An 11,872-nucleotide genomic window follows, 5' to 3' on the forward strand; every position below is an offset into this window, starting at 1 on the left:
CATAGAAGGGCAAATGATGGATTTCACAGCCCGATTATCAGAAATTGGCCAATATCCCAGCAAGTGATGTATACGGCAGTCAGATGAGAACTGCTGGAGAAGGATGTGTGGGCTTGTGAATAAAGTGCTTGATTAGGGCTTGCTGATAAACCCCATGTGAACCCAGGCACTTCACTCCCCATGCATAGCGAAGATTGCTTAAATACGACTTGTTAAAACACTCCAACAGCTTTTAGGCACTCAAATCTGAATTGTTAAAGAATAGTTAATGGATTATTTCTCCCAGTCTGGGGTGCAGTGATGACTTCTGTGTTTGTGTGTGTTCCAACAGCCAGTACGGATCATATCGCCAGATGCCTGAATCTCAGTACTTCTCAGTGGAAACAACTCACACATTCACGTGTGCGCGATGGAGCGATGGGAAGGGACGGATGAATGCCTGAGACCCAGTCAGGTGTATTGCTTTCACGTATTACTTTCCTCAGCTATTCCCACTGCCAATCAGCTGGACAGCATAGAAGGTAAAGGTAAAGGTACCCCTGCCCGTACGGGCCAGTCTTGACAGACTCTGGGGTTGTGCGCCCATCTCACTTAAGAGGCCAGGGGCCAGCGCTGTCCGGAGACACTTCCGGGTCACGTGGCCAGCGTGACATCGCTGCTCTGGCCAGAGCCAGAGCCAGAGCCAGAGCCACACACGGAAACACCGTTTACCTTCCCGCTGGTAAGCGGTCCCTATTTATCTACTTGCACCCAGAGGTGCTTTCGAACTGCTAGGTTGGCAGGCGCTGGGACCGAGCAGCGGAAGCGCACCCCGCCGCAGGGATTCGAACCGCTGACCTTTCGATCGGCAAGCCCTAGGCGCTGAGGCTTTAAACCACAGCGCCACCTGCGTAGAAGGGAAGCAAATGGGATCTCAAGTGCTCTGCCTCCATCTGCTCCATAGCTGATTGGTGCTAGCAACTGCACTCCCTCAGCTGTTTGGCAGGCTGCAGGGGTTGAAGGTGCATGAGGATGACTGTCCCCATGGACCTTCCCCGCCGTTACATTCACACTTTCTTCAGTGGTTGGGCAGCCTGCTGTCAGGAGTAGGTCAGCAATAAAAAACAACAACACTGGTATCAGTGAAGTTAACCCTTGATGCAAAGAAACCAAAGCAGTGCAGGCCTACCTAGTGATCACAGCAGCTCTTCTCAGTAGCTCTTGCCTCAACGAGGCACTTGTGAGGACTGAAGGTCTCTGCCTTCCCTTCTCTAAGAACCCTCCCTGGTTCCTTCCCCAGCAGCCTAGGAGTCCATCGCCTTGTCTCCTGTTGCTCCACCCTCTTCATTTCTCTGACTGTTCTGGCAGACAAGGTAGGAGGGGAGATGGTTGCAGCAGGAGGGGGAGACTCCCTGGATTCTTCGGCAGCCTGCCACATCTCCGTCTCCTGGTCTCCCCTCCTTTCCTGCCTCTGAGTTTGGACTGCTCTCTGCCTCAGCCTCTTCCTGCTCACTAAAACCTGTTGACTCTTCAGCTTCTGACACCTCCCCCCCCAGTCTTCTCCATCATCTCCCTCTGACCGCACATCGTCATCCCACCACCAATCCCCTGGCTCTGAGCCTCCTTCCCCTGGGGGTTCCCGTGGGGGTTCCCCAGCTGATGCCTCCCACCACTCCTCTTCATCCAGTCAGTCTACGACAGCTGGGGCAAGTGCACAGCAAAGTTGAATTAGTTGGTGGAGAGGTGGCAGGAGAAATCTATGACAGGTCAAAGGAAAGCACATTCAGAGTTTTCCTCAAATAATTGTGGGCACTGTAGTTTACCCGTCAAAATTCCAAGTAACCCTTAACCAACTACAGTGCCCAGACCTTTTTGAGCGAAGGAATGTGCTTCAAATGTGCTCTAAAGTGTGTATAAAGGTATAGTGTGCAAACAGCCTATGTGTGAGGGGGACTCACATTGGGTTGGCTTTTTGTCTAGGAGAGCCCTATACACATTCATCAATGCATGTGTAAAGTTTCTTCACAAACTCGGCGAATGCAGATGAGGTGAGGGGCATGGTAGCAGTGTACACTGATGGCAGAAGTGGGGATAGTCTGCCTGACCCCGTGACACTTCCTTGTGTGTTGTCTCTTCTGATCTTTCTAATAACAATGATTACTCAGATCTGAAGATAAATGATAGATAGATAGATTGAGGGTTTTATCCCATCATTCAACTGTATCACACTTAGGGCAGCTACATCTGTTTAAAAACAAGCAAATTCCAACCAAAAATAATAAAACAATCAAGCCTTCATGGAATGCTAAAACAAAGACAGGTGCTGCTTATAAAACCAATCTAAAAACACTTGGGTTGGCAACATTTTGCAAATATCCACCCATTCATAGTCCACACACTTTCTCATCTTCTAGGGCACAATAAACACTCGGGTACTTTAAAGAGTTTGATGTGAGTGTGATAATATATCCCAGATATTTAGCTTCTGATCTTTTTGCAAACAAAATGCTGCAGCTCTGTACTTGAGCACACACTGCATCTCTCTCTCTCTCTGCGCGAAATTTACAGGGCCATGCTTGGCAGATAACAACAGAAACTGCCTCTTTTGTTGACGCTTGAGAGTGTCTGGTGCTTTTATCCTAAATGTCTCCAGAGTTTAAATTCCCAGAAGTGGCTGAGTTACTGGGCATCAGAATGCACTGAAGAATGATAGGTGATCAAACATACTGCTGACCAAGAGAAAGAGATCCAGCTCATTTTTACTGCCTTGTAAGCAATGTTAAAATAAGGTCATGTCAGAATGATGCCTTTCATACCCACAAGAAAAAAAGCACATGCTCACAGCCTGCTGAAGGCGAACAATATTTGACAGCTAACAGACTTCATGTGTGTGTAGACTAAGCAGGGTCTGCAGAATTTTTGTAGAATTCCTTTTGCAGAACATATTGGGTAGGCTATACCCTCCTATGCTCCTGGATGCCATTGCACTGTTATAAACAACTCCTTATATTGTTCAAAAATGTGTGTGTTTCATTTAAGGCTTTTAAAAAAGTAATTCTTATTTATTTTAAAACTAATTGCATCCTCACAATCTTTTTTTTTTTAACAACACAACCAGAAAAAGGGGATTAGAATAAAATAAAATTACAGACTGCATAACAGAGCAAAAGCTTTGTGTGATACATTACAGTAGGGGACATTGTGGACAAGGTAAATACATTACTATGACTCAAATACTAAAAATAACATAATCCTCTCTCTTTTTTTGTTCTTCCAGGTGTGTGTGTGTGGCTTAATCCAATAACTGTTTACTCAGGAAGCAGCATTCCTACATCTAGAGATGCACAAAGGCTTGGCGTGGGAAATGACTGTGTTCTCTTTTGATAGTGAAATCAATAAAGTTAAACCATTTCATCTTAAATGTATCCAGGCACACCATGTATGCGGGACCATGGGGGCCCGAGCCCCTGCCCCATTATCACTGATGGGGCAGGGCGCCCTCCATATTCCACAGCTGGGCAGCCCTTTTGGGCACCCCCGTGGCTGTGGTGTGCTCTGTTGGGCCTCCCACAGCTGCGACTAAGGCTTCCTCCCACTTTGTGACATCACAGGCCATGCACGCGATGGGCTCCCACAATGTTGGGCGGAACCCGGCATGCCTGAACATACTGTACTTTTCCGTGTATAAGACTAGGTTGTTGTTGGGTTTTTTTTTTTTAAAGTGGGGGCCATCTTATACATGGGTGGACGTTTGATTGGTTGCTGCCGTGGCTGTCAATGGCTATTGGGTGTGTCATTGGTTGCTGCGTCAATGGTTGTTGTTGTTTGGTTGACGCAGTCCCCCCCAAAAAAGCTCAACAAATTTGGGCAATTCTCCCCTAAAAAAGCTTAGCAATTCTGTGCCACCCCCCCCCCCCCATTTCCTGAAATTTGAGTCCCCCAAAATAAGGGGCGTCTTATACACGGAAAAGTATGGCATCTCCTCTACTTTGTCCTTTTACGACTTTTACATTTTGAGTGAGCTTCTCAAGAAGTGCTACGTGCCACACCCTTTGGTACCAAACTTCCAGAGACAAATTCTTGAAATTATTCCAGTGTCCTGAAATTATTATCAGGCAGCTGTTAATAATTAGTTCCCTATTTCTCAGATCCATATCCTGACCTATGAACAAGCTTAATATGGCTAACTGTGGGGAAGGTCTAACCGTCTTGTTTTGTAATGTTCAGTGCCAGTGCAAGGGAAGCTTGGGGCCTTGCCATTTTTTTTTAAAGGCAGATCTAGGCCCAGTTGCTTAATAACATTAAATATGTTACCTATGGGTTTATGACTGTATAACAGTTACAAAAGCATGAACTTACTGTTTAGTAAAGTTAGGGGGGATTTCTGAAAGGCGGTGCTTTGTCCTGGATATTAGGCAAGTCAGTTGCAAACCTCAACAACTTTTGGGGGTTTGTCTAAAAATGCTCAGCAACTTTTGGGTGACCTGACTTTTATTTATTATTCCATATTAAAATATGGAAACCCTATGTAAAGTTTCATCTGTATATCATATGCAAAATTTCTCGCCCATTTAATCTTTAACTTATTTATCTTGCATTTGACTTTTCAACAATTTGTACTTTTTCACAATAACATGTTCATCATCTGTACAAAACATGAAAATATCATGAAAATGCTTTATATTGGGGGAATTTGCTTGCAAAAGCATGTGCATTTGGCAAAATTACTGATACATGGATGTGATATGTGGAGAAATATGCATTAAAATGTTGAAGAATTTTCATGAGGCATAATAATACTAATACTAATAATAATAATAATAATAATAATTGCATGCTGTTGAGATATGCAGTGAATTTAAGTTTAGAAAAATAAAAAAGTGAAAGTGAAAAGCTTTCTCCTGGTATAATGTTTCCCTGCTACTTTTTGCCTAAAGTAGCATCTGCATGGTTGAAGCTCTTCTCAGGTCATACTGCTCTTTATTTAATATCTATCTTCCTACCATCCAATTCTCCCTATCCTATATTTCCATATTGAATTCAGATTTAAACATGAAAATTGAGCAAAGCAAAATGCACAAGTTTTATTCATCTGCACAATGCAATCTAAAAACTTCTTTGGCACAGAACCGTATATAAATCACCCCAGTTGTGGGACGGAGGTGGAGGGAGTGGTCCCTCTCTGGACCAGGTAAGCAAATTTGTAACAAATGCCCAAATCTGTTTGCAAAAGCTATCTGAAGACAGCTATTGTTGAACAGACTAGGCAAGATATTACCACTGAGGATGACGTTTTATCTGCTCATTCCACTCTATCAAGCCTTTTCAAGTTAAAGAAAATTGTTTGTTGGCTTTGGTGTATGTCTTGTATGGGGTCGCTACTAGCACTATCACCATTCCTCTAATGTGACTTTCCGCAGAATCTCTTTGTTCTACCCCACGTTTCTTTGGTAGTGCTGATAGCCGTACAGTTTGTCTTTGCCTTATTGATGAATAAATCCTTTGCCTTGCTGTGTCTGCAGGATCCTTTCTTCCAATGAGCAATGTGTTAAACTAAGCAGGGCAATATCATCAGTGGAATTGAGGTCAACCAATTGTGTTTTATCATTTTGTCCCAGGGAACAAAATCATCTATTTGAGATGCTCAGCTACCTTTTCTCCTTCGCAAATTCCCCCCAACCTGCAAACAGTTTTCTTAGATTATGCTCATAATTTTCACTGCTTGGCTCTATATATCCTTGTTCACACTTATAAAGAGAGTGTTGCAAATATTTTTATACAGTATTCCATCTGTGTCAGTTATTTCTGATTGCAGTATGGCACCAAAATAGTGCATTTGTGATCTGAACAGATAGCATAAGTCTTAAATATTCATTCTTATATTTTCCCATTTTTCTGGCCAGAAATACTCATAGGTTTTAAAGTGTCACTGTGTGCCACATTGCTTGAGGCTCTTCAGCGGTTTTGCAGTTGACCCAGCCAGAACTAAATATGATGACAGTGGAAACAGTGTGATGTCACCAGAAATGATGCACAGACTTTCCAGTGCACTTTATAATCTCCCCCAAGGTTAAGAACAAAGGGAGGGCAATTGAAACAGGAGGGAAGGAGACAATGTCAGTAGGAGAGGGCTTCTTCTGCTTAGGGGTGCAGTTTCTCCCTCACAGAGCTACAGTTCCCGGCACCCTAAAATCTACAGTTCCAGGATTCTTCTAGAGACACCCTGCGCACTGAATGTACTTTAAAATCATGGTGTGGATCTGCCCAACATTCATGACAAAATGTACACAAGTCTCGCTCATCTCATGGTAACTATTTATTAACTTATTTTGTCAATGCAGTAGTTATTGCTTGAGCCATTTGCCTTTTACTGCTTAATTTTTGCCTATCACAACTTCTACTGTGGTCCACGGCTGGTTCTTCTCCCTGAGAAATCCCAAAAGCAGAATGGCTTGAATTTATTTCTTGATGGCTTAATAAACAAGAGGATTTCAATTTAGAACAGGAATTTGAATCTGACCTCCACGCTTCCTTCAATAACCCTGTAATTGTGTTATTCTGTGGATTTGTCTCAATAATCTATTGTGCTTGGTCAGCCAATAACAGGTGTTTTGGCATGTGAGAATACTCCATAGAATGGATAGCTGCAAGTCCATTATATACTAAGCAACTTCCACCTTGAGAAAGAGAAGTGTCATCACAGGAACAAGAATCATACGAAGGTTACATTTGGGCGTGTGGGCGTTGTGTTGATGCGAGTTTGCAGTTAGGGATAGGTGGTGGATGCTTATGTGCTGGTTTTGCATGTGTTCTGTTAATTCATAATTCCCATTCTGTCTCATTTTCACATTAATCTGCATTTTTTTTTTTTTTAAAAAAAAACAGCCTGCACAAAATTTGTACACTATTTTATCCCCTAAATTGCATTTAAAAACCTATTTTAATGTATGCAGTTATAAATGTATTTTATCCCAAAATATACATATTTGACACATTTGGGTGCCCTTCCCTTTTTTGGGAACCAAGCACCGTATTGTAGGAAAAGTGCAAAAATCCATGAATCAAATTCATCAAGCATCTCTATTTGGATTTTTAAAATATATATATATATATATTTAAAAAAAGAAAATGCTGTTATGAGATGTTACGAATGGTGCCACTAAAATATTGTTATTTCTTGTTTTGTTTTGGAATAGCTTTTCATTCAACAGCAAAAAAAATATTACCAGACCAATTGAAATTCCCCCAACTCTTCTTCGGGGAATAGCTCAAGGCTGCCGATTCCTGAGTGCTTTTCAGTTTCTGTTTATCATGAAATAATTTCCCAGTGCTATGTTTTCTAAACTGCATTGAGAGAAACAAAGCAAAGGGTCTGAGGGTTGGTTTCAACAGACGACAGCCTGGCAGAATTGCAGGTTTGACCTCATTTTATCCTCTGAGTATTTAGAGATTGCTTTCATGCCCAGCAACCATATGAGAAGAATATAGATTCCTTCCTGAGTACATTGAACTTAGAAACAATAAGTGACCTCTAAAGTTGAATTCTACAGCTACAGGAATAGAGAAATATTTTTTCTCCCTCCCCCTTTCAGAAATGATGAGGACAAATTTTATATCAGCGCAGAGAATGAACAGCTGTTCAACTAAAAATAACCAATAAAGTGAAAATAGGAAAGCTTTTCCAAATTATACCCTTTTAAAGAAATCGTTATATGTAGCTCTGTGTCTTCTTTATTCCATCCCTATCTCTGCCACTATCTAGGAGCACAGATAGCAGAACATAAGGGACTTGACAGGAAGTTGATAGCTTCCTATCTGTTGTTTCTCTGCAAACATTTGCTTGCACAAAATATGATTCATGCCAGCTTGGGCTCCATGCTATTTCAGTATTGGAAGAAAGGAGGCTGGAATGAAAGATGTGTCAGAAGTCTATTACTGCCACTACCAGTTAATATTTATTTAGTGCAAAAGCATTACCCGCTGCCTTGTGGGACATCTCTAGGAGAAGAAACGGTAAGGAGTTAACCCCACACAGATCCGGAGTGGAGTTCCTAAGATGGTTGGATGGCATCTTGTACGCCTCCTTTCACAAATCCTGCAGCCAAGCTTCTGCCAAATGTGTGGCTCTGCAAGGCTGGGTGCATGTGTGTGTGTCTTGTGGTCTGGGCAGCCCAGGACCTCCATACAAACTGCCCAGGATTGTACCCTGAAGAGGTCACTTCTGCCAACGCAACAAAAAACAACATGGGAGGCAGCAGTTACAAATTACTGGTCTCTGCAGCTCCGGAAGGAGCTGTGATTCTCCAGCGGTTTCACTTCACCCCCAGAGGTGCACTCCATTGTCTCTCGAGACATACAGATGCCAACAAGTGCAAAAACAGTGATCTAGGTGCTGTCCATTACATACCGGTTAGACATATTACTCTAGAATTCTGGGCTCAGTACCACTAGGGCTGCATTCAGAGTTCACTTTATTTCATTTCCCCCATGTTTCATTATCTAACCATTTCCATGTTTTATGTGATCTCTCACATCATGTAAAAGCCACTTCTGGAAAGCTAAGTAGGAAAAGTTTAGCAATCATTTCCATGTTATTTTCTTCCCCCCAAAATATATAAAAAAATCTTTTTGCAACCCAGTTAACCCAGAAAGTAGACGGTGTTCTGCCTTGTGATCTCACGTGCTAAGATTTGGGGCTGTATTCAGGCATACAGTTATTTCCTGCCGTTTAAAATTTAGCATGGCATGGTGGTAAAGGTAAAGGTAAAGGTAAAGGTAAAGGTAAAGGTAAAGGTAAAGGTAAAGGTAAAGGTAAAGGTACCCCTGACCATTAGGTCCAGTCGTGGCTGACTCTGGGGTTGCGCGCTCATCTCACTCTATAGGCCGAGGGAGCCGGCGTTTGTCCACAGACAGCTTCTGGGTCATATGGCCAGAATGACTAAGCCGCTTCTGGCAAACCAGAGCAGCGCACGGAAACACCGTTTACCTTCCCGCTGGAGCGGTACCTATTTATCTACTTGCACTTTGATGTGCTTTCAAACTGCTAGGTTGGCAGGAGCAGGGACCGAGCAACAGGAGCTCACGCCATTGTGGGGATTCAAACCACCCACCTTCTGATCGGCAAGCCCTAGGCTCTGTGGTTTAACCCACAGCGCCATTGGTCAAAAAGCCACAGGTCTGTAATGCAGCAGGTAATGAAGTGTGAAAAGAACTTTAGAATCTGGGATAGAAGTGCTAGCATTAAAATAAGAGAACCTTAACAAAATAATCCCCACATCTGAAGGCATCCTAACTATCTGCCAAAACATGGAGAAATCACACACTCTATTTTGTATCCAGTGTGCCCATTATATTGCACTGAGAAAACAAATGGATGTTTCACTGCTCCAATAAGGAATGTAGGTTTGATTCACAAATCAGAGATCCAAAATGCACTTCCATCCAATATCTTTGTGAACACAAGGGAAATATCCAATTAGGATGCATTTAAAGACAGTCTATTTATTAACTCACCCTTTGTATTTTTTTATATATCTCTTCAATAGGTTCCACTGATCTTCTAGCACCATCTTAACTCAGGTATCCTTCCTGGGATCACCAAGGAGAGCGATCACAACACTTGCAACTTTGATTTATCCCCGCCCTCATCCTCTTTCAGTTCTTTCAGCTGCCCCCCCCACTCCTCATAGTATGATTTCTATTGCATACCCTTTCACCTCCTAGCTAGCTGTTTGGTGTATCCCATCTGCTTGAAGTGCCCACCCTCCATAGCATGACAACACAGTGGGTATCATACTCCCCAGTTTCCTAATTATCTGAATTATGTAAGTTGTCTCTGTCAATTTCAGGTGGGAAAAGAGATTTTAAAAAGTACCATATTTTTCGCTCTATAAGACGCACCAGACCATAAGACACACCTAGTTTTTGGAGGAGGAAAACAAGGAAAAAAATATTCTGAATCTCAGAAGCCAGAATAACAAGAGGGATCGCTGTGCAGCGAAAGCAGCAATCTCTCTTGCTGTTCTGGCTTCTGGGATAGCTGCGCAGCCTGCATTCGCTCCATAAGATGCACACACATTTCCCCTTACTTTTTAGGAGGGATAAAGTGAGTCTTATAGAGCAAAAAATACGGTAACATCATAAACCTACAAACAATAGTCGACGATATTTACACAATATGGGGATTAACTTTCTTTTTGATAGACACTACTTAAATCCCCTGGTCAAATGAACATTAAGTCTGTAGCCAGTCCTAACCTTACCTGAAAGTAAGACACATTGAATTCTGGGTAGACACATTAATTCTGGGTAGGTATGGATAGGATTCTGCTGCAAGCCATCTTCATAATGATCTGAAAGCACATGTGGTGTTTTTTTCTATGTCTGATGGTAAGCATGATTGTTCCTATATACTGCATGGATTGGATACATGGATAAGACATGGTGAGCTCTTTGGAGAAAGAGTGGAGCATAATGGTAATGAATAACTATACAAATAAACACCATATTTTAAATACAACAAAAGGCGGGCATTGTGAGGCCCTTTTCAACATGTGTAAACTTTAGATGAATGCCAAAATAATGCCAGCCCAAATGAAAGCCGTTCATCCTTTCCTTGTTGATACCGACATCCAACAGATATGTTTACAATGTCACCCCAAAGTGAAACTTCAGCCCTGCTATTCACTACCATCTCTATGGAAAAAGAGATACTTTGCCATTAAAAAAAGCCAAGGAATGGATTCAGAAACAACCAGATAAAAGAGCTTTAACTGACATTTGCTGATCAGTTGCGTTTTCTCTATTTTTGCTCACTTTTGCACATTTCCCCACTAATGCTCCCAAACTCTCAGAGCTGGATTTTCTTGGGTCATGACATTGGTTAAATGTTTCTGCTTCAGGTGACTTTATTAAGCAGTGCATAACTCAACGCCTGTCTGCCTGTTTTACCTATGCCTAGTCATTATTTCTTTAATGGGCACACATTGAGAGACTTTCAATTCACAATACATTTCATTGACATTAATACAAATGCAGGGGAAGTTGCCTGTAACACAGTATTAATGTGCCATGAAAAATCAAATGAAAAGCCTTAGCTTATTAAACATAATTGACAAACCTGCACAGATTTCAGAAGTTCAATAGTTGGCTCTGCTGCAAGCAGGACAAAAGTCCTGTTGATGTACACAATACCAGAATTGCATGAGAACAAGAAGGCTGTGTCATATAGCTTCCAGTCATATGACCTCTGTATAGAATTAAATGCTTTAGGGAAAATGTACGAGAAGCCACAAAGCAATTATGGATGCTTCATTCAAACTGTATCCTTTACTCCCAAATAATGACTGCCCCAAAGGTTTGACTGAAGGAGATTTGGAGCATCATGTATGCACACTTCCATCAATTATGAGTACACTAAACCTCTTTATGAAACAATTATAGCATTATTTTTTATAACGCATGTGGAGCTACCACAGATAAAGAATATTCCATCCAACCAGGTCAAGCACCACATAGATTCACTGTGTCAATTTTCAAACACTTGGAACAAATTATCAGAACATTCATGTTTTACAATGGTGTAAGAAACCATCTTTTTCTATCAAAGGACCTGTAGCTAATGATGATCATCCTCAAAAAGCCATCATTCAGATTTTGGAATTGAAGTTCAACACCATGAGTTGAAATTAACTTTGTCTGGCTAAATTAATTGATAGTCTTGATTTACAATGTATTTGCTTCTAAGTCAACTTTTAGGGTGCATGGGATGCCATCAATAGATATGGAGAGCATCTGGGTTTTTTTAGCCCATTCCATAAAGTGCTTGTGGTTCCACCCAGTATTGGATCATTCACAAGTGTATCTTAATTTCAGTAAGGCTTTTGACAAAGTC

General features: G+C 41.8%; 1 long non-coding RNA gene across 1 annotated transcript; it reads left to right on the forward strand.

The window, feature by feature from the left end:
- Nucleotides 1-321: 321 nt before the first annotated feature.
- Nucleotides 322-3,400, forward strand: LOC307218146. The gene is made up of 2 exons (XR_013839822.1): nt 322-400; nt 3,257-3,400. It is a non-coding gene; the product is annotated as an uncharacterized lncRNA (long non-coding RNA).
- The last annotated feature ends 8,472 nt before the right edge of the window (nt 3,401-11,872 follow it).

Source organism: Podarcis cretensis (assembly GCF_951804945.1).
Source record: "Podarcis cretensis genome assembly, chromosome: 6".
Taxonomy (NCBI): Eukaryota; Metazoa; Chordata; class Lepidosauria; order Squamata; family Lacertidae; genus Podarcis; species Podarcis cretensis.